We start from the raw sequence: 23,795 nt of genomic DNA on the forward strand, positions 1-23,795 counted from the left end.
ATTGATTGTGCGTTCCTATGATCCCTCCTTAATTTGTGCGGGAAACGAAACACTATTTATGGCTTTGGGCATCTCGATTCGAGGTGGCGTTTTTTGAATGTTGGAGGTTACGTTGGTTGGAGTTGATTGTTGGCTGGTGTAGGAGCTTTCGTTTTTGGAAGTAGTTTTTTTTTATATATTCGTTTTTTGATTTCCGTTCGTTTGTTTTCGTTTTGTAATTTTTTGGTCGTTTCCAGTTTTGGTAAGTTTGGGGAAGTCTAACTTTGGGGCAATTTGTCTCTCATTCTGGTTAAGAATTTTCTAATATTTTTTTCCCGTCATTTCATCTCTCTTAGGTTTTATTTTGGCTCTGCCCCAAAGACCTTTTGATCCGGATTCTTACATATTATCTCTTGGTAAGTTCATTTGTTAAACTGTTTTGGGAAATGTTCTTGTTTGTCTTTACGCAACTTTGGTTGGCCTTACACATATAACCTTTGTTTTTCCAAATCCGAAATTTTAATTTTTTTTATTTTTTTAGTTACGCTGCGTTTTTGTGACTTGTATTTGCGAACTAATTAGCGCATTTTTACTACTTACTATTGTGACTTGTATTTGCGAACTAATTAGCGCATTTTTACTACTTACTATTGTGACTTGTATTTGAGAACTAATTAGCGCATTTTTACTACTTACTATTGTGACTTGTATTTGCGAACTAATTAGCGCATTTTTACTACTTACTATTGTGACTTGTATTTGCGAACTAATTAGCGCATTTTTACTACTTACTATTGTGACTTGTATTTGAGAACTAATTAGCGCTTTGTGAAATGCTTATTCATCCCTTAAAATTGTTTGTGTTTTCTCGGTAGCATTTGTTGCTTACATTTGGCCTCAATTTGACATAGTGTGCGCAACGTCGTTTTGCTCTTTTCCCAAATGTGTGTGTGTCCTTTTATGTTTTGTCTTGCTTAAATTTTTGAAACAGAAATGGCCAGCATAATATGATGTATATTTATTTTGTGATTATTTCCAGTTTCAACATATCATGACAATACCCCGGCATGTAAGCATCAATGGATGGTATCTTCAAGCTAAGTAAAAATTTTAATTTTTGGGTGGGGTAAAAAGCCTGACAGCCTGTTCTGGCCCTGCTCCCGGAAGCCGACCAACCTCAATCTCGTCCCAGGCGTAGGCATCGTAGGCGTGCAAGGCCCCAGATATTTCAAACACGTGTCACCCTTTTTGGAATGCCCGATGATGAGGTTTTAAGATGCTACCGTCTTCCTCCAAAAATCATCATAGACACTCTCTCATTAATAGAGAGTGATCTTGAGCGGCAAATTGACAGTCCTACAGCAATACCACCACTTACGCAATTTATGGCGGTGTTACATTTCTGTGCCTCAGGATCATTCCAAACAATGGTGGGAATAGTGGCGGGCATCTCACAATACTCCTTTTCCCGGATCCTGAGGGCAGTGATGGAGGCACTTTTCAAGCACCTCCATCATTTTATTCAAATGCCTTTGGATATGGGTGCCCTTAGTGTGGCCAAGGCCAATTTTTACCAAATAGCTGGCTTACCACACATCATAGGGGTTGTGGATGGTACTCACATACCACTTCAGCCTCCAGCACGGCTGGAGGCAACATTTAGAAACCGGAAACACTATCACTCCCTCAATGTAATGGTGGTATGTGATGCCTCCCTCCAGATCCTGTCCCTGAATGCAAAATTACCAGGAAGTGCACATGACTCCTTCGTCATCCGGCAATCAGGGATATGGCACAAATTAACCAACCTACAAGCTGGTGATGCGTGGCTTCTGGGTAAGTGGAGACCTTTAGTACATAACAATGTTAAGCTTCATACCGAGTGAGCCTGATGTTGACTATTCTTTTTCACAGGAGACAGTGGCTACCCTTGCACGCCCTGGCTGCTCACTCCTTATTTGGCTTCAACACCAGGGCCACAAAGTGAGTATAATTCCGCACTTACAGCCACCAGGCAAGTGGTGGAGCGCTGTATCGGCCTTTTAAAAGGCCGATTCAGATGCCTCCACCGCTCTGGTGGCGAGCTCATGTATTTGCCGGATATGGTTTCGAAAATTGTGGTCCTGTGTGGGATATTTCACAACATCGCCATAAGGAGTGGTGTCCCAATGCAGCCAGAGGATGCCTTACCTGAGGATGGCCCCCCCGAGGTTGGTCGGAGGTCAGTATGTGGGGGGCCATACGCGATGATGTGGTGGCCAGATTTTTTAGGTAATTATTGACAAAACAACAGTGTTTATACATAATGTGGTAGGGTTTTTTTGAGAACATCTAATTATTTATTTTTATTTTCTCCATCTTCTGTTTTTTCACATAATCTTTGGCACTCCAACGATGACTACTTCCTGCTACCCTTAAAAAACCTGTATGTGGACATTTTGGGGATATATTCTGGAACCCATATTGCAACGCCATATTTGTGGAATCATGTTGGCATGGTCCTTCGTCAACCAGTTCTTGATTTGTTGTTTTTTTATTTGGTTTTGTTGGTATGTGTTGTATTTGTGATTATCACTGTGTGTTTTTTTTGTGAGTGACCACTTTGATTTTTCAGTTATGTTGTGAATAAATGTTTGGAGAGTGAAATGTTGTACCTTTTTTGGAACGTTACAAGCAAGTGTAACCAGGTTCACACACGTTACATTTGACTAAGGGGTAATCCAGTACTGACGCCAGTTTAGCTAAAATGTAATATGTTTTCAGGGTCCAAACCAACACCCAAAGGAAGCCTGTACAATCATTTGGCTTCGTAAGATTGGCCTAAGAAGCTTGCACCCCAACTAGGAACCTGTAAAATGTAGTAATATCTAATTGTGACTACACCAAAAAAGGGAAATGAGATTGTTGCTGTTAGGTGTTTCTTGTGGCTGTTTTACATAAAAATACAACACACAATCTTAGTGTCAAAAAATGGAAATCCTTGCAGGAACAGTCTACTTATGTCAGGGTAAACAATCTGTGATTTTGAAAAAACGAATGAGCCAGAACGTTACTTCGAAAATAACACTTTATTTTTAAAATGGGCCAAAAAAAACAAAACTAATCCCTAAGGAGGACCGACATATGGTCAAGGACCACCAGCACCCCGATTATATTGTGGCGCATCCGGGCCACACAGGCGGATAATTCTGCCCGCCGCCTCTGTTCCTCTGTGGGTGAGAAAAGTGTGGGGATTAATACAACAATACTGAAACCACATTAAAAAACAAGCCAAAACCAAAACCCCCTCCAAAAAAAAAAAACATAATTAGACCATTAAAACACATCAAACTAAAATGGTGTAGGCCAAAAATACAAGGCCAATGTACAAATTCTGACAGGTGTGATATGTGTATGTTGAAATCAGCAGTAACAGGTAAAGGCAATCGCCAAAATCCCCAAAAGTGTAGGCAAAAACCCCAAAAAAAGGAACCACACATGATTACATACAAACAGTTTGTGTCAATAAAAAAACGCAAAGAAAAACATACCGGGAGATACAACGCCAGCTCCGGAAGGCCCCTCCATCATCCTCCTCGGAGGTGCCTCCATTCCCCAAAGATCGGGGCGGGGTAATGACCGACTCCGGGGAGGGGGTAATTCTAAGAGGGGTGGTTGGAGGAGAGGGGGAATTGGGACGGAGGGGAAGGAGGCCCGAAATTTCAGGCTGAGGGTCTTGGAAGGCTGGGGAGGAGTGGGGAATAGGGGAATTACTGGTAGTGGAGTGTTGGCTGGGGGTTGGGGAGAGTGGCCGTGAGCGCCGTCTGGCCGGGCGATGATGGCGTAGTCTTCGCTGGGCCCCTAAAAGATGTGAAACAAATTGTGGTTAGTTTCAACAAAAATCCGCGAAAAAAAACATTTTCGAATCCCCCCCCAAAAAAACGAACCATGCAGATATGAGTACAATTAATAAATATGAAATACAGGGAAAACATGGCCATGCAGATATGAGTACAATGAATAAATATGAAATACAGGGAAAACATGCCCATGCAAATATGAGTACAATGAATAAATATGAAATACAGGAAAACATGGCCATGCAGATATGAGTACAATGAATAAATATGAAATACAGGGAAAACATGGCCATGCAGATATGAGTACAATGAATACATATGAAATACAGGGAAAACATGGCCATGCAGATATGAGTACAATGAATAAATATGAAATACAGGGAAAACATGGCCATGCAGATATGAGTACAATGAATAAATATGAAATACAGGGAAAACATGGCCATGCTGACATGAGTATAATGAATAAATATGAAATACAGAGAAAACATGCACACGCAGTTAGGGACACAAAGACAAACATGAAAACCACAATCCATAAAACTTACTTTCGGCGATCTGCATGCGAAAGCATGCCACCAAGCGGGGCGTCCGCCGTTGCAGGTCCGACCACGTGCGCTCCAGCTGCCTGATCTGGCGGCGTGAGCCGAAGGAGCGCAGGTGGGCCCGTACCTCCGCATATGCGGAACGCTTTTCGCGGTTGGTGATGGGTGGAGGCTGGCTGTGATCCACCTATCCATGACCTCCGTTAGCACCAGCAGCTCGCGCCTGGTGAATGCGGAGGCTCTCATGATGGCAATGGTGTTTTTATTAAAAATCATTTTTGATAAAGTGCCCCAAAATTTTATGATTGGCTAATGTATTTGGATAATTAACAGGACCAATTCTATTGGTTAGTGTATGAGTCATGTGTTCGACAGGGCCAGAAATCTCTTGAGACTTATGATAGGCTTGATGCAGTGACATGCGTAAGCAAATTTAAATAAAGAAATGAACTCCGGGAAATATGCGGGTAGAAAAACAAATAGAACAATTATTTAATTGAGGCTAACATGTATTTTGACAATTAAAAGCGAATGTTTAAGCCGTACGTATTCTGCGGGTAAACACAAACACGGACATGAATAAAGTTTATTGCATTGTGTTAAAAAAAAAAATAATAATTTAGCTAATTGATATATTGATTGGCATGATACGATTGAGGGAGGTAGGCAGAATAAACGAGCAGTTAATCGAAATGTGACAGTCCAACTTCCGGGTAGTACTAGTGCGTGCGTTCCCTTCAAGCCACTTCGGGGATGTACGCTCGCTATTTGGCACGCTCGTTAGTTAGAGGAGGGGTCGCTTGAGTTTGGGGAGGATGTTTGTCTGCGTGCAAAAATACGAGCGAGTGCTTGAATTTAAATATTTTTTTACGTACGCCAAACGTACGAACGGTCACTTGCGTCCGGGTCTGAATGAGGGCCAGTGTTCTTTTAATTGAGCATTTTGCTAGAATATTTGTTGCCTACTGTATAAGAAGCAAAAGTTTTGACCTCTCTCCTCACCCAGATTTGTAACAATGATACTGGGCCTGAGTCAGAGATGTACACTATGCCGATATTTATGCAGTTGAGTCATTGACTGTGCATGTGCCAAGGTAGCTCTGCGCTGCCACTCACAGTGAGGTCTCCTTCAAGTGATCGACAGTCAGGGACCATTTGCGGGATGTAATGGGGAATGGCGGCAAGAATAACCAAACGCTTTTTGGTGTATGTCATAGTGTGCGTCTGCGATCCTGTATGCAGATAAAGTTGTTCTGACAGCTCAGTCCAGGTGACGATATGGCTACTCAGACAGCTACAGCATTAGCATAGGAGCTAATGCGTGCAGTAACGCAGCTGCAAAAGCATTAGCGTACATATCTGAATCAGGCGCACTGTTAGCAGTGTACTATAAAGACGAGGCACTATAAACAGCATTACACAATGCCAGTCTGATTATTACTTTTTAGGGGGTTACCAGCTTTTTATTTATTATTTATGATTTTTTTTTTGCTTGTGTGTGTGTGTGAAACTAAGCATCAATAACAGAAAAAACTCATATATATATATATATATATATATATATATATGTCTTGTCATCACCCATAATGAGCATTCCCCCTTGTCACGTCAACACCTAGCGTGTGAGCAAAAGCAGGGTAGGTCAGTGATTTCACTATCACATGTAAAGCAGAAAACCTCTCTGACCTGCAATAGGTTCAAAAAGAACATAGGGTCAGGGGGGCCCCGCATGAATGCTTACAGAGGCTTGCTGGCTCGGATGGCAGGATGCCATCTATACTTGCCAGGGCCGCTTGCATTCATTTGCCCCCCAAGCTGAAAGTTGCCAGCCAGCCCCTGACTAGGGGGAAGGTTAGGATCAGGCACCAATGAGGGAGGGTTATGGTTAGGATAGGGAAAGGGGAATATTTAGCATACTGACCAGCAAGCATCGGGATTCTGAGCGTTGGGATCTCAAGCACCGGTATCCCGTACCCAACCCTCCACATGGCTGGCTAATTATTTCACATAGTATATCTTCATGTCAGTTTGTATACAATCTTTATCCTGATTGAACTGTATTTGATACTTCACAGACCACTTTTCTATGACATTAGTTGTTACCCCTGTGCTTTGCTAATCCTTTCACATTTCTTCATAACAGTTTCCATACAGTGTTAAAATAAGACACAACTGTGTTTGCCTCACAATACATTTTTCCTGTCAGTCTAAGTGTCTCTGTTTTACTGGCTAGTCAGTAATTTGTATTGGTATACATATGTTCATAATCAAGAGGGTACATGTGTAAGGAATGTTAAAAACTTTGGCTTTACTGTCTCTCTCCATTTTCTTTTTATAAACTAAATCTGGTCTGTGTAACAGCTATACATAAATAATATCACCTTAGGCACCAGCTGATCTAACACGCACTACCAGAATTACTGTATGCATCAAATAAAGACACCCCTTTTATGAGCCTCTGCAATGTCAGTTCAATATACTCTTTTTCACTAAGTAGCTATGCAGTAATAATAGTATTTATAAAATAATCTTGTATGGCTGTCCCATACTTGTCATGCACAGTGGAAGCGTCAGCTTCCATTGCTAATGACTTCCACTGCTGCAACAGAAATAGGACATGCAGATCACAGGAGAAGCTGAATGTCCATGGCCGGGGTAACTGCCACACATAGGAAGGAGGGAGGGAGAGAGGAAAATAAAAGCTTGAGCCGTTGACTGACAGGTCCAACATTATAATGAGTACTATCCAGTGGCGGCTCCAGAGGTGGGGGCTGCAGTGCAGTCCAAAATTCAAATAGTGGAGTCACACCAACTGCCAGTGAATCCTGGCCGCAATGTTTTGGGTGGCAGTTGGTGTGGCTCCCCTATTTGAATTGTGGACTGCCCCACCTCAGGAGCCACCACTGGTACTATCATTCAGTATATGAGAATGAGAGCCATGCATTGCTTGCTCCTCCATGCAAATCTACAGAACATCTAACCCTATCTTGACCTCTCTGAAGGGCTGGAATTTATAGACGTGAAAATAAAGTACCACACAGATAAAATAATACATGTATTTAGCAAATAAATTCTGTTTCAAGCGGTAACTGTCAAAATCTGTTTGCACTCTTGTTCTTGTAACACCGTGTAACATCGGTCTCTCATGCAGAATTACAGTAGGTCTAACCTGTCTCAGAAATTGCAACTCTCATTGCACGCAGTGAGTACTCAAGCTGTGAATGCCGTTGCAGTGGCTAATTTATGCACACCCAAGAAACTGCGTTCAAACGGACAGGCATGCCTGCGATTCTCACACCACTCCCCTGTCACCACCCCCCAAATGCTGGCATCCCATCACTCACTCTGTGATGGCTTTGTTTCTGCGTAGGTGATTGCAGTGCGATCACAATGTTCGCCGCTGCAAGCGCACTGCGATGCATTTGCATGCGCAATACACACCATTGGCTAATCTGCGTACGCAGGTAGAATATATTTGTTTAAAAGTGCTAATGTGCCATAGATAATGAAATACAGTGTATTTTTTCTCATAAAAAATGTGCATATACTAAAAGAACATTTTTAAAAAACATGTATAATTTTATTAATAGAAGATTGATAAAATATTAAAATACCACCTCCGTTTAAAGGATGCGTAATTAATACTTCACATAAAAAAGACAACAGAATCACAGAATAAAAAATAAGTAATGGAGAAAAGAGTCAGCTTATCTGAGATAAATGAGTAAATTTCTTAAAAGTTCATGCAGCAAGGGTCAAATGCTCCCAACACGTTTCATCCAGTGGGGATTTCATCAAGGGGATACTGCTCTGGTAGGGTGTCTTTCCTTTTAATCCACACTAAGGGTCTCATTCAGACCCGCTCGCGAGCGCAGGATGCTCGCAAGTGTGTCGATGGTACCCAAATGCGCATGCGCACGACAGAGGGAGCTCCGTCGTGCGCATGCGCGAGACCCGGATAGCAACAGCCAAGCTGTCGCTCCAGGGGGCGTGCTGTCGATGGTGAGTGACAGCACGCCCCCTTTGGTGAGCATGCCGGGGGCATGGCTGCCAGACGGAGGCGTTCCCATGGGAACGCCTACCGTCTGGGGCCGGCCCCACTGACATCACTAGTGATGTCAGTGGGAGTGATTTTGGCTCTGATAGAGCCAAAATCACTCCAGGGCTTGCGGCAGAGACCCTACCGCAGGGTCTCGTCGCAAGCCCGATGGTCGCGATGGTCGTGACCATCGCGACCATCATCATGAACGCTCGCATAAGCTGTGGGTGGTAACCCACAGCTATGCGAGAGTCCAAAAGGCCGCTCCAAATTTAAATAGGACGGCCCTGATTCAGAGCGAGCGCTCTATTCAGAGCGTCCGGCTCTGAATCAGGGCCTAAGTCCTCATTAGGGATCAATCATCAATTTAATCACTTCCGGTTTCTGTTCTTTAGCAAAACGTGGTTACTATTAAATACTGAGTGTATCACTCTATATTGGTACTATGGCCCTGATTCAAACCCACTCGCGAGCGGCTGTCCGCTCGCAAGTGGGTCGATGTTCTGCACTGAGCATGCGCACGACGGAGGGAGCTCCGTCGTGCGCATGCGCCAGACGCGACGAGCGAAGGAAAGTCCTTCGCTCATTGTGTATGATCAAAGGGGGCGTGCTGTCGATGTTGATTGACAGCACGCCCCCTTTGGTGGGCGTGCCGGGGGCGTGCCTCCCTGACGGGGGCGTTCCCACGGGAACGCCTCCCGTCAGAGGCCGGCCCACTGACATCACTAGTGATGTCAGTGGGAGTGATTTTGGCTCTGATAGAGCCAAAATCACTCCGGAGCTTGCGGTTGAAAACCTCAACCGCAGGCTCCGGCTCGCAGTTTCGATGGTCGCGATGGTCACGACCATCACGGCCATCAAAATGCACGCTCGTATAGGCTGTGGGTGGTGACCCACAGCTATTCGAGCATCCAGGAGGACGCTCCATTTTTATGGAGGGCAGCCCTCATTCAGAGCGTGCGCTCTGCTCAGAGCGTACGGCTCTGAATGAGGGCCTATGAACTGAATAAATGTATGCATAGAACATTATATCCTAAAAAAAAGAGAAATAATTGAGGAAAGAACACTGGATAGCCTCATTGCGTGTGTTGCCGGGGTCACTTCCGCCCGGAGGAAATCACCGGTCACTTCTGCCCAGACTCCAGTTAGCCCGCGTCATCTCTGGCATTCAGGAACTCTACGTGTTGGCAGCACACCGCCATACTCCTTTATGGGATAGTGCTTCCGCCCAGCTCCTGTGTTGATGCGTGGTTCGTCTTTCCAACTTCCGCCCTCTGCCTAGACCAGGATGCCACGTCACATCCGCCCGGCTCTCCGTCTGGACCATGATGTCACGTCACATCCACACGGCTCTCCCATATCATATTCATATGAGCCCTCTGTTGCTTGTTTCTAAAAGTAAAATGTCATAAATAACTGGAGAAGAAAAAAGGTATAACATTTGGTATGGACAAGCGATCCTTATAGTAAATAAATTATAGTTTAAAACTTCAAAGTTAATATAAGGTCTGGTGATAAGATTGTGTATAAATCAATATATCAATATATCATTAGCCAGTATATAAGACCTATTTACTGATAAAAAATATATAGAAATAGGTCCATCTATTATCATCTCTAAAAAATTAGTGAACAAGGGGCCTGTTTCAGAGCCGGACGCAAATGGCCGATCGTACGTTCGGCGTACATGCCGAAATATGTAAATTTAAGCACTCGCACGTAATTTTGAACGCACCAAAAAATCAACCCCAAAGACTACTGACCCCTCCTCTACCTAACGAGCGAGCCAAATAGCGAGCGTACATCCCCAATGTGGCCTGCAGGGAACGCACGCACAAGTACAAACCAGAAGTGGGCCTGTCAGATTCCGATTACCTGCTCGTTTATTCTGCCTACCTCCCTCAATCATATCATGGCAATCAATATATCAATGAGCTTAATTGCTCTTCACATGTTTTTTTTTTTTTTTGACATGCAATAAACTTTACTCTTGTCCGTGTTTGTGTTTACCCGCAGAATACGTACGGCTTAAACATTCGCTTTCATTTGTCAAAATACATGTTTGAGCCAATTATCCTTTTGTTTTCTGTGTTTTTACCCACGCAAATTTTACTGGGTTCATTTCTTTATTTAAATTAGCTTACGCATGTCACTGCATCAAGCCTATCATAACTCTCAATAGATTTTTGGCCCTGTCGAACACATGACTCATACACTAACCAATAGAATGGGTCCTGTTAATTACCCAAATACATTAGCCAATCAAAATTATTTTCTTGTCTTTATTAATACTGTTTTATTAAAAATACACCATTGCCATCATGAAAGCCTCTGCATTCACCAAGCGCGAGCTCCTGGTATTAACAGAGGTGATGGACGGGCGAATCACCAGCCAGCCTCCCCCCATCACCAATCGTGAAAAGCATTCCGCATATGCTGAGGTACGTGGATGCCTGCGTTCCTTCGGCTCACGCCGCCAGATCGGCAAGCTGGAGCGCAGGTGGTCCGACCTTCAACGGCGGATGCCCCGCTTGCTGGCATGCTTTCGCATGCAGATAGCGGAAAGTAAGTTTATTTGACTTTGGTTTTCATGTTTATCTTTGTGGCCCTAACTGTGTGTGCATGTTTTCTTGCATGGCCTGTTTATTCTTTGTACTCATATCTGCATGTGCATGTTTTCATGTATGGCCTGTTTATTCTTTGTACTCATATCTGCATGTGCATGTTTTCTTGTATGGCCTGTTTTTCTTTGTACTCATATCTGCATGTGCATGTTTTCATTTTTTGGGGTTCAACAATTAGCGTTTAACAAGGTGATGTTCTAAACTAACCTCAATTTGTTTTCCATCATTTAGGGGCAGAGCGAAGACTACGGCGTCATCGCCGTCAAAGACGGCGCTCTCGTCCCCTCTCCCCAACCCCCAGCCAAACCTCCTCTCCCCAAGATACCCAAAATTCCCCCTCCTCCCCAGACCCTGTCGCCCATCCCTCTGTGCTACTTCCCCTCCATCCCAATTCCCCCTCCCCTCAAACCACCCCTCTCTTGACCACCCCATCGCCGGAATCGGTCAACACCCCTCCCACCTCCTTGGGAAATTTGGCCACCTCCGAGGAGGACGAGGGAGTTGTTTCGGGGCCAGCCGTCATTCAGAACGGTATGTTTCCCTTTTATACTTTTTTGTTGTTTAAAATGTGTTGATCTAATCCTGTGTCTGTGCATTTTCTTTTTTTTGGTTTGCCAAAACTTTTGTTATATATCTGTTTGTATTTACATTTTACTGCTGATTTCCCCATACACATATCCCACATGGCAAAACAGTCAAACTTGTCCGTCTGGTTTTTTTTTTTTTTTTATGGTTTTTTGTTTGTCCATTTTTTTGGGCTTCTGGGTTTTGTTAAAAATGTGCTTTTGGTCACACTATTGTCATTTTTTGATAACTCTCTTTTGCTTGTGTTTTTTGGGAGATTCTTTATGTAGTAAGCCACACACTTTTCTAACCCACAGAGGACTAGAGGCGTTTGGCGGACCTAGCCGGGTGCATACAAGTGATGCGGGGCCACGTGATCGGCCTGCTGGTGGTCCTGGATCGTATGGCAGGGATCCTGCATCCCTCATTTTTTCATTTTATACGCAAATTAGTTTTCTTAATTAAAAAGTTAAATTTTGAGTTCAGTCTCATTCCTTGTCTCCAAATCTTAGATTGTTTACACTTACATAAGTAGACTCTTGCAGCAAGTATTTGCAACTAATGTCACTAAGATTGTGTGTTGTTGATTTTTAGAAAACAGGCACATGAAACAGCTAACACTAACAATCGGTTTGGGGCATTTTCTTGTTTTCCTTTTTTCACTTTGTAAATTTTACATGTTCCAATTTTGGGGGAAACCTGCTTAGGCCGAAATTCCAAAGCATACTGATTCTACATAATACCTTTTGGTGTTGGTTTGGACCCAGCAAGCATAGTTAAATAATGTGCAAATTGCGACATTACAGGATTAACCCTTAAGCAAATTTAACGTGGGTGAACCTGGTTACACTTGCTTGTAATGTTGAAGAAAATTTTTGGAATTACAAAAGCAAAAAATGTATTCACCACATAAATAAAAAACCAAAGTGTTGGCTCACAAACAATACACACAGTGATAACAAAATGTAAAAACCATCAAACACCATAAGAAAAAATTAAAGATAAATCAAGAACTGGTTGACGAATGAGCATGCCAACATGATTCCACAAATGTTGCGTTTCAATATTGGGTCCAGAATATATATCCAATGTGTCCCCATGAAGGTTTGTTTTGGGTAGCAGGAAGTAGTCATCGTTTCAGTCCAAAAGATTATGAAATCAAACAGAAGATGGGAAATAATAAACAAATTAATTAGATGGTCTCCAAAAATCCTTACCACATTGTGTCAAAGAACTTCTTTTGTGCCAATAATTACCTAAAATATCTGGCCACCACATCATCGCGTATGGCCCCCCCACATACTGACCTCCGACCAACCTCGGGGGAGCCATCCTCAGGCAAGGCATCCTCTGGCTGCATTGGGACACCACTCCTTATGGCGATGTTGTGAAATATCCCACACAGGACCACAATTTTTGAAACCATATCCGGCAAATACATGAGCTCGCCACCAGAGCGGTGGAGGCATCTGAATCGGCCTTTTAAAAGGCCGATACAGCGCTCCACCACTTGCCTGGTGGCTGTAAGTGCAGAATTAAAATTACTTTGTGGCCCTGGTGTGGGAGCCAAATAAGGAGTGAGCAGCCGGGGCGTGCAAGGGTAGCCACTGTCTCCTGTGAAAAAGAAGTGACAACATCAGGAACACTGTGTATCAAGCTTAACATTGTTATGTACTAAAGGTCTCCACTTACCCAGAAGCCATGCATCACCAGCTTGTAGGTTGTCTAATTTTTGCCATATCCCTGATTGCCGGATGACGAATGAGTCATGTGCACTCCCGGGTAATGTTGCATTCAGGGACAGGATCTGGAGGGAGGCATCACATACCACCATTACATTCAGTGAGTGTTTGCGGTTCCTAAAAATGGCCTCCAGCCGTGCTGGAGGCTGAAGTGGTGTGTGAGTACCATCCACAACCCCTATGATGTGTGGGAAGCCAGCTATTTCGTAAAAATTGGCCTTGGCCACACTAAGGGCACCCATATCCAAAGGCATTTGAATAAAATGATGGAGGTGCTTGAAAAGGGCCTCCATCACTGCCCTCAGGATCCTGGAAAAGGAGGATTGGGAGATTCCCACAACTATTCCCACCGTGGTTTGAAAGGATCCTGAGGCACAGAAATGTAACACCGCCATAAATTGCGTAAGTGGTGGTATTGCTGTAGGACTGTCAATTTGCCGCTCAAGATCACTCTCTATTAATGAGAGAGTGTCTATGATGATTTGGGGCGGAAGACGGTAGCGTCTTAACACCTCATCATCGGGCATTCCAAAAAGGGTGACACGTGTTTGGTATATATCTGGGGCCTTGCACGCCTACGATGCCTATGCCTGGGACGAGATTGAGGTTGGTCGGCTTCCGGTAGCATGGCCACAACAATCCGACCAAGATCAACCTGAAATGGCAAGAATTGAATGTAAGGTTTGTTTGCCCCCAAAAAAACAAAAATACTTATCTTTACAATACAATCCAATGATGCTTACATGCCAGGGTATTGTCATGATTTACCAATCCTAAAAAAAAAAAACCCCGAACAATGAAAAAATTTTGGGTGGCCATTTAGGATTCAAAATTGGGTAAAAGACAAAACATAAAAGCGGATAAACACACATTTCTCCAAAGAGCAAAACGACAGTGCGCAGACTTCTACAATTTTTGACCCAAAAAACAAACAAGATTGCTAACGGTAAATCTCAACCAATTTAACTACAGAAAAGAAGCAGACAAAAATGCGCTAATTAGTTTGCAATTACAATACAGAAAAGAAGCAGACAAAAATGCGCTAATTAGTTCACAATTACAATACAGAAAAGAAGCAGACAAAAATGCGCTAGTTAGTTCGCAATTACAAAATAGAAAAGAAGCAGACAAAAATGCGCTAATTAGTTCGCAATTACAATACAGAAAAGAAGCAGACAAAAATGCGCTAATTAGTTCGCAATTACAATACAGAAAAGAAGCAGACAAAAATGCGCTAATTAGTTCAGACATTTAGGAAACACAAAACCAAAGGTAAAAACTGTAAGGTGAACAAAAGTTGCGAAAGAAATGACATGAACATTTAATAAACAAGTGAAAATCCAAACTTACCAATACAGGATATATAAGTCACTGGAGAAAAAGGTCGTTGGGGCAGAGCCAAAAGAAACCTACCAAAGGATAATTGTGAAAAAATTAGAGAACAAAATTGAAAAAAAAGAAGGATAGCCAAATGGAACAAAAGGAAGACGGCAAAAAACTTACCAAAAAAATACACGACAAATAAAAGAACCACACCAAAAAAGCGAACGGAAAGATAAACTCCAAAAAAACGCACAGAAAAAAACGCCAAACACCGCCAAATACAATTCCCGCCAACAATCCACTCCGACCAACGTAACCTCCAACAACCAACACCCGACACCTAGACTCGAGACGGCCAAAGCCATAAATAGTGTTTATTTTCCCGCTCAAATTAAGGAGGAATCATAGGAATGCACAATCAATGATGCGGCCGAAAAATAAGGACGCATGTATAAATACGTCACGACCAAAAAAAAATGGTCTGGTGTATTTCTTGTTTTGATATAAGAAATGGCTCCAAACCAGCCAAACAATGGCCAAGAGGCGGCCGGTAAGTTTTTCAGGCATTTCCAAACAAGGATTATTTTGAAACATAATATAGTGAAAGTTTGCACGCTACAATTTCTCAATTTTTTTGAAAATAGGTGTGGAGGATGACAGTATTCCGGGCAAAGCAGGGAAAAAGAAAAGGCAGCCACAATTCACAACAAAGGAGATGGAGGTTTTGGTTCAGAAGTGTGTGGACATCCTGCCACAGGCAGACAGGAATTTGGGTGCAAGCCAGAAGTGGAGAATGTGGGAGGAGATAGCTAGTGCTGTCAATAGGGTGGGTGATTATGTCCGTCTAGCCCAGGATGTCAAACGGCGGTAAGTAAAAACTTGACCCCCCTAAAAAAAAAAAAATGAAATAATGCAGGAATAATGGCTACTTTTTCACCCACAGATGGCAAGACTTCAAATATCGCCTGAAACAAAAAATGGCGGACAGGGCTAGGTATGCAAGGGGGACAGGTGGGGGTCCCACCCATGTCATTGGAGTTCAATGATTTGGAAGAGCTGTCACAGGGGTGTGTGCAGGATGTGGAGGTGTTTGGCATGTCCAACATGGATACGGACATGCCAGACTTTGCGGCTTCTCATGTTGTCCCAGGTAAATGTTGTGATGTAACCAACTCGGAAATGTTATTGTGACAATATGTAGATTGTAATGTTCCTCTTTTCTCTTTTTTCTCACAGAGACACAGGCGGATGAGTCTGCTCCAGAGGGGAGCCTTGGCTGCAGAATTTCTGCTGGCTCTGCAGGGGAGGAACCAGTACATCCGGCTGAGGACCCTGCAGAAGCCAGTCCTGGGCAATCCCCCTCGCAGGCAGTGGCACTCCTCATCCGAATCGCCAATGCCCTGGAGCAGCTCGTTCGTCAGCACATGGTGGAGCCGACCTCCCTTCCTGCCGGAACATCAGGATCCTCCACCTCTGGCACAACAACAGCCATTCCTCCAAATGTGCCTAGCCCTGTGCCTAGTCCAGAGGCCACAACATTTGCCTCTGGACAGGCCAGCCAGAGGACATCCCGGAGCCGGTCTGGCGCCCACCCTACCCCAGCCAAACGGGGAAAGAAACGATGACAGCACTGGCTACTTTGCCCACACACCTTCTGTGCTTGCCCCATATTCCTTTCTGGCCAAAACTTCCCTCTCCTTTCTTGTGAATTGTTTTTAATATTTTTTTCGTTTGTGTGCAAAAAATATCATTTAATCCAAAAATATGTGTCAAATATTAGTGGGTAACAAGGACCCCAAAAATGTACATGACAATGCACATGATTTATTTAAAAATGTGTTTGGCAAATAAAACCTACAAATTGTTCTCAACTGTATTGTGACATTAATTGACAATTGTTTTATAGTTAATTCTGGCCCACAAGGGTAAAACGAAATCTGAGTTTGGGACTTTCCAAAAATCAAGGGTTAAAACAAAATGTTACTTTAAAAAACACTTTGGAATAAATGTTAAAAAAAATAAAATACCAATGCAAAAGGTTACAATACACGCAAAGATGAATACAATATTGTTACAAAATGCAAAAATACTAACCAAACTGTAAAATACATTACTACCAAAAAACGCTAATTGATTGTGTAATCCTGAAATTAGCAGCCGAGATTTTCAGCTGCGTACGGTTTTGTGCTATTACAAAGTGGAAAAAAAAAAAAAAACAAGCTGGTTTTCAATCCAAAGTTGATTGTTTATCTGACAAGCTGTGATAAATCGATGAAACATCGTGGAGGCCCGGGCAAAAGGACAAGGCCATTGCCATTGTGGTCGAGTAATCCAGACCCTAAGCTGTGCGAGCAGTTTGAACGGAAAGAGGATCAGCCAGTGACTTATGAGTTGGTACGAACACATTGGACGTTCGTATGAGCTAATTTATGTACGCCCAAAAACGCCTCGCCACGCCTGCGTTTTTCCATCTCCACCCCCGTCACCGCCCAAAAACGGCCTGTTCTGTCAATCACATTTGACATGTCACTTCCTGTTCGCAATTTGCCGAACGAGTGAAAGAAAACTCGCAATATGCCGTACGCACATGTGCAGTGTTACACCGGCGCATGCGCGGTGTCACAACATCGGAACACAACGAGCGTACTGCTGTTAACGAGCGGCTCTGAATGAGGGCCGAGGTCTTCTCTCTTTCACAATTGTTGTTATTATAGGGACAAGCGGTATATGCAAAAAAGTTCATATTCAAGGGACATAATGTAATTTTGATTTTCATTCTCTCATTTTCACTACTTGTCATTTTTTTCTTTATTTCTTTATGTCCAGGTTTCTTGGGGTATTTCAAATTCTTCATTCTTTTGTCTCTGATTTTGAAGGGCTGGATGCTTATTGCATCAGAGTGGAGGTATCTACTGTACCTGGTATGCTCGGGGGGTCTCCCATCCCAGTACTAACCAGGTCCAACTGTGCTTGGCTTCCAATATCGGATGAGTTTGGGCGTATAAACAGTGGTATGGTCGTAAATACCTTCCTACCCTTAATCCCGTAATCCCATTAATTCCCATCACTGAATCTTGAGTATTTCCATTGTCCCAGAGACTTAAAAGGGCTGTTCTGTGTGGGTACAACTATTAACAATACTCAGGATTCCATGAAGGTCTCCCTTCTCGGTACTTGCTGAGCTCAACCAACTTTTCCTTCCATACCTAGACTAGGTTGAAGATTTTCCCAGGTTGATATAATAGTAAATCAGACCCCCACAATTACTTGAGTTGTAGATTTGATTTTCACATGAATGGAGCTATTTTGTAGCTCTCATTAAAGCCATTAGGAGTTCAAGTGTTAAGTTCGAATATCCAATACATCTCCCGTTTGGATAGTAGGTTTGCCAAATCACCTCCTCTTTCACCTAATGTAACATGTTCAATTGCTTTAAATGTTAAATGTTCCAGGTTAGAATTATGTTTGGTGATAAAATGCTTGGAAACCACGTGTCCCCCTATTTTGTTTTTGATGGTTCTTATGTGTTCCTGTATTCTGAGCTTTAATACTCTATTTGTTTTCCCAACGTATTTCATCCCACATGCGCACTCCAGTAGGTAAATAACAGATGTTGAATTACAGTTCAAAAACTCTTTAATAGCATATTCTTTGGATCCATCTGAATTTGTGAAGATATTGCTTTTTGGATAAAGGTACTTACAAATATTACAATGTCCACACTTATAGCAACCTTTACATTTTTGAATTCCCTCTTTGCATAATTTTTCACTTTTTCTCAACATGCTTGAAGCAAGCAAGTCTTTGAGGTTCCTAGATTTTCTATATACTATTTGGGGTCTCGCGGGTAATAACTCCTTTAAAATGGGGTCCATCATCAGGAGATTCCAGTTTTTACTGAGTTTATCTTCTGATCTTATTCTCATGACCATTGAATGTGGTAGTGAATGGAATTAGTTCTTTATTTTGATTCTTCTCCATTTTATATTCCAATAGAGTGTCGCGATCAACCAGTTTTACTTTGTTCATAGCTTTATTTAAAGTTTCCTCTGGATATTCTTTTTCACAGAATCTACTGGCATATAATTTGATTTGTTCCTCACATGTTTTCATATCACTACAATTCCGTTTGATCCTATGGAACTGAGAATATGGAATATTTTGTTTCCATTTCTTTAAATGACAGGTCATAAAATGTAAATAGCGCAATACGCACCATCGGCCAATCTGCGTACACGTTTGCAGTTGCTATCTGTGATGAATCAGGCCCTGAATGTGCAGCAGCATATTCAGATCCCATTTACCAATAGATGTAATTTCAATACTTTTTTTATACAATGGTCACAGGTCTTAGCGTCCAATGCCCATTGTACGGGAACCACCAGGATGGTAAAGTTGCCAATCTCAGATTGCTGATTGTGTTAAATTCCCCGCCCCACAGAGCAATAAACTACTATCATCTGGGATGGGACACCCTGTTTATTGCAACCCAGGCACATAGAGTCTGAGACTGTTTTCACTATATCAGTGGACCCCTAGCTTATGGTCTGCCTTATAGGGAAACAGGCCCAGACTATTTGAGGCTGGTTAAGGATTTGCGGAAGGGAGTATTTTGCCCAATTCTAAATTATTTTTACTTTTCTTTTCAATTACAAATAAATAAAGCTGAACTTGGAAGGGAAAAAAAAACACTGGTACCAAGGGTCTTTTTCCTTTTTTTCATTTTGGAATCTCGCAAATTTAGCCAGAATTTTCAAATATTAAATATGCAAATACTGGCTTAATTTCTCTGATTTCAGAGTTGTCACTACCACAATGTGAATATATTTAGACTCTTCACTTCTTACTGCTTCTCGCCTCCATGGAAAACAATGTGTGGTCACACTCATGAGGTATCCAGGTGGAACAATGTGGTAACATGCAACATGCAGTGCAATACTGTCAGAAAACAATACAATGCAGAAAAGGCATAAATTTGAGAGAGGAACAAACACTATAGCGAGCCTCTTAAGTTTGGATAGGTAGCATTATAAAACATCATGACATTGTATTATCTCAGGGACAAACAGGCAGGTCACAAACACAAAACATTATTAACATTGTTATTCTCTATTTACTTTTATTTAAATGAAATGTTAAAAAATGTAATACAGCAGATATAATATTCCTTATCATGTACAAATAAAAGGATCTAGAAATATTTTAATCATATCATATATGGACAAGCACTAAAGAGAGCACCTATCAGCTTTAGAGGTGAATTCACAACCAGCCAACCAGAAGTGGCTAGATAGTGGTGACCATCATCATCTTCATCAGTATGTAATGCATCACCTCTCAGGTATCCAAAACTGACACAACTGACAGGCACATATGTGTCCCATGCGGAGTTAGACTGTCCCTTCCCACCCTGTACCACCTCTCCAGCAACAATCAGGAACAAATGTATAGTATATGCAGCTTTTTTGTGGGCATGCATAGTATAAGTAAAATCAGGTTTTATGCTACATAAACAAGAGAGCTTCCAATTTAGCTACAGCAAAAATAAGTACTTTACATCTTCATTTGTTGTATTGACACTGCAACAAGGTCTTCATACAGTAAAAGATCAAGAAAGGATCGGGTGCAGATCAAGTTAAGGATCCTGAAGGAGAATTGGGTGCTCTGCTGGATTGGGACAGCAAAAAGGCACCCAAATGCACAAGAGCTCCCAGGGTTGCCCCTTTGTGACTGTGAAGGTCGGATGAAATGGTTAGGCCTCAATGGGGCACTGTCTATTTATTAGGCCCACTAGGGTGTGGCACCTGTGTAGGTTAAGCAATAGGCCTGTTAGCATAGAAATTAATTCAGGCAAAAGGCCTTATGGTCAGAATAGTTGATTTGGGCAACAGCCCTATCGTATGCATTATTTTTAGCACTACATTTGCATGCACCTGTCTAGTACAGATGCTAGGCCCACTTCACTGTTTCCTAACAAAAGTCTCAATTCCATCCAACAACCCCCTTTCCTGGCCAAACTTCTGGTTTCTTGCCAAAACAGGGCACAACTTTCAAGGTGTATTTGAGGGCATCAGGCCCCATTCTGCCCCAACTAGGAGTGAGTGTAAGTGTGTGTATGGATATAATTAGGTTTGGTATCTCACTGTATTGTGTTGCAAGTATTGTTGGGGAGTATATCACACATCAAGCCTGTTTAGTTATTGTTACACTAAGGTATGTTATTGTTGTAGGTCCCTTGTGTTTATTGTTACGTGGTTAGTCTGATGTGAGTGGTACACCACAGGACGGTACTGTAAAGCTGGGTACACACTGACAGATATATCTGTCCAATCTGTCTGATGGAAAGGAAAATCTGGTCTGTCTTCCAGGGTTTTGGAGGCAAATTTCTATTGGTATTTGCTCCCATACATTACCAGATTTTCCTTCCCAACAGACAGATTGGACAGATATATCTGCCAGTGTGTACCCAGCTTTAGATAGCAGTGTGAGTGGGCTGCAGAGGTCAGATAAGAGTACAGTGAGACTACAATAAAGAGGGTAAGAGTGACCATGGTATGTAAAGTCTATGTTTTGTTTATTTGTTTGTTTGTTTAGGCCAGCCTGCCTGATGCATATGAGTGCTAGGGCAAACCATCTGTGTCCTCTGTGGGCCTAATTCATAGGCTACTGTGAATTTATGCTAATGACACAGCTGATGACCTTATTCCTGAGATACCCAATGGCTGTGGCTCTAACCCGCTATGGGTGTGTTGAAAGTTGCACCATCAAGTGGACATCAGCCAAGCCATTGGACATTAAAGCAACCCTATGGTTGCTCAGAATGTACAGTATGACAGTACATGGCTGCCGGTGGAACACAGTATTTTGATGCAGTCCCCTGACACCAGCATGCACCCTCAAAATACCTGCTGGCACACCGACAATGAAAGCAAACCCTCCAGTCACAAACCAGGAATTGGGTGGGGTATGAAATACCGACGGCTTACAAGCCGCCGGTTCAAATCCCGGCGAGAGAAGCCTGACAGATGAAAATCCCAATGTCGGCTCATAAGTTTCTTTAACCCTCCCCTCTCCCCCCCTAAATGTAACCCTCCCTTGGGGGTGCCAAAACCTAAAACTCAGGGGGTGGTGACTAACCCTTAGTTCCGCCCTGGTGCCTAACCATAACCCCCCTCTCCCCGCACCCTAAACCTAACCCTCCCTGTGGGGTACAAATTGCTTGACCAGTGGATATCTTCAGCCTGACAAACCCTGTACAAACATACAGAAATCAGGGTTTGCAAAAGAGGCAGTAATTTAATCCTTTAATAAGTCATTATCAAGCCTGGATAATATCGCAAACAAGAATCTACGGAAACACTGGTATTTGATCAGTGGGACTATGCTAACAAATGAATAACTTACAGGAGGAACACTGTTATTTTAATATTATTATTAATGGTGAATCTGTATAAATATTCAAGCTTGCTAGATATTTTAATATTGTATGTGTATATATGCATGGAAGTAAAACATGTTTTTATTTTTTAATTGTACACACCTGACTCCATTTAAGAGAAGACTGGTGTGTGCAAGCTGACTTTTTGGTTTATGTATTACAGCTTTACTTGGAGGTGACACAGACACCTCTTACTTAGGAGTGCTGCAAACCTATCATTGTATATTTATATTTGATAATTATTTGAATATTTGTATGGAATTGGCACTAGTTGATCTATTTTGTTGCTATTGACATTTTTTGTTTTGCCAAGACCCATGGATGCTATATGGATTTGTGAGTATTAAATTGGAGAACAAGAAATGCATGGGAGAGTGGTTATTTATTAAAATGATACAACAGTGGTGTTTATGTCCTTGTCTTTATTTATTTTATTTTTTTTACAGGTGGACAACAGGAGCCCAGCAGGGCATGTTAACATGTGGTTCAGGAAGTGACATCATGACAAGGGCAGGCTTGCTGGGACTAGTAGGCCACCAGTAAAAATAATTTTATTTAACACTTTATTTACCCAAAGCCCAGAGCGTGTGGGGAATAGCCAATGGCTTTTATCCCAGGACTGTTAGTCCTTGGGGAGGGGGGGGCTCTTTTTAGGGGGAGTCCCAACTTCTCTAGGGATTCAGCCCTGGAACCGATAAGTTGCAGCTGCTGTAGCTGGTTCAGCCTGGTGCTGGTATTTGGACTATATGGGGAACCCCTACCCCCATTTTTTTCTTCCTATTTTCCAATACCAGCTCAGTCTGTGAGGTCCAAGAATGGTTAATAATTTGGGGGGGACACAGGCACATTTTTATGTTAATTTTACACATTTTAACCATATCATAATACAGAGCCAATTCTACAGATCTTATACAGTACTATTATAAAAAAAAATCAATATTTGGTCCATTGGTCTATTGCTGTCTAAATTTGTCTTTTTCTGCAAATTACCATCAGGATTGCCTTTAATAAATCTCCAATGGAAAATCTAAGAAAAAAATAATCGATGCTTAATAAATTTACCCCATAATGTGTTGTTTTCAAACATTGTTTCTTAAAGGAATAGCCAATCAATCAGATGCAGAAATAAACCATAAATGTTACAACATATACAAATTTATAATGGTCCAAAGAGATCCAAATTGGACCCCAGAGATTGCTCTTTTGTGGATTGACGCTCACCTAAGGACAGTGTTGAGGAAGGAATAGTGTTCCGAAACATGCCGGTGGTGTGGGGAGGATTACTGCTGCCTAGCTGGACCTGAGAGGGACATTCACTTAATTTGCTTGGGAGGTGATGTACCCAGAATAACTTCCATCCCCCTACACTTTTTACAGTGCCTACCCTTAGGCCCATTCTGTAACGCAGGATACTCCCAAGGGGATTTATTTGGTCCTTTGTTGATTTATCTGTATGTCAAGTGTACTTTGTTATTGTAAATGAAAATATCCATACTGTCTTACACGATGAGAGGTCATTTCTTTTTGATCTTTTTTGGAGGATTTCTGTAAAGAATCAAGTACGGTGAAGTGAACGTCCTCATTGAATATGTGAAGGAGGACCAAAAGATACCTTTATGTGCATGCATCTCATTGTCCTTAAGTGAGCATCAATCCATGAAAGAGCAATCTCTGGAGTCCAATTTTGGATCTCTTTGGACCA

At 42.2% G+C, this 23,795-nt stretch overlaps 1 pseudogene; it reads right to left on the reverse strand.

Annotated features, from left to right (window-relative positions):
• Positions 1-17,561: 17,561 nt before the first annotated feature.
• Positions 17,562-17,680, reverse strand: LOC148506276 (5S ribosomal RNA; annotated as a pseudogene).
• Positions 17,681-23,795: the final 6,115 nt, after the last annotated feature.

This window comes from Taudactylus pleione, unplaced genomic scaffold, assembly GCF_031769625.1.
Source record: "Taudactylus pleione unplaced genomic scaffold, aTauple2 ptg000408l, whole genome shotgun sequence".
Taxonomy (NCBI): Eukaryota; Metazoa; Chordata; class Amphibia; order Anura; family Myobatrachidae; genus Taudactylus; species Taudactylus pleione.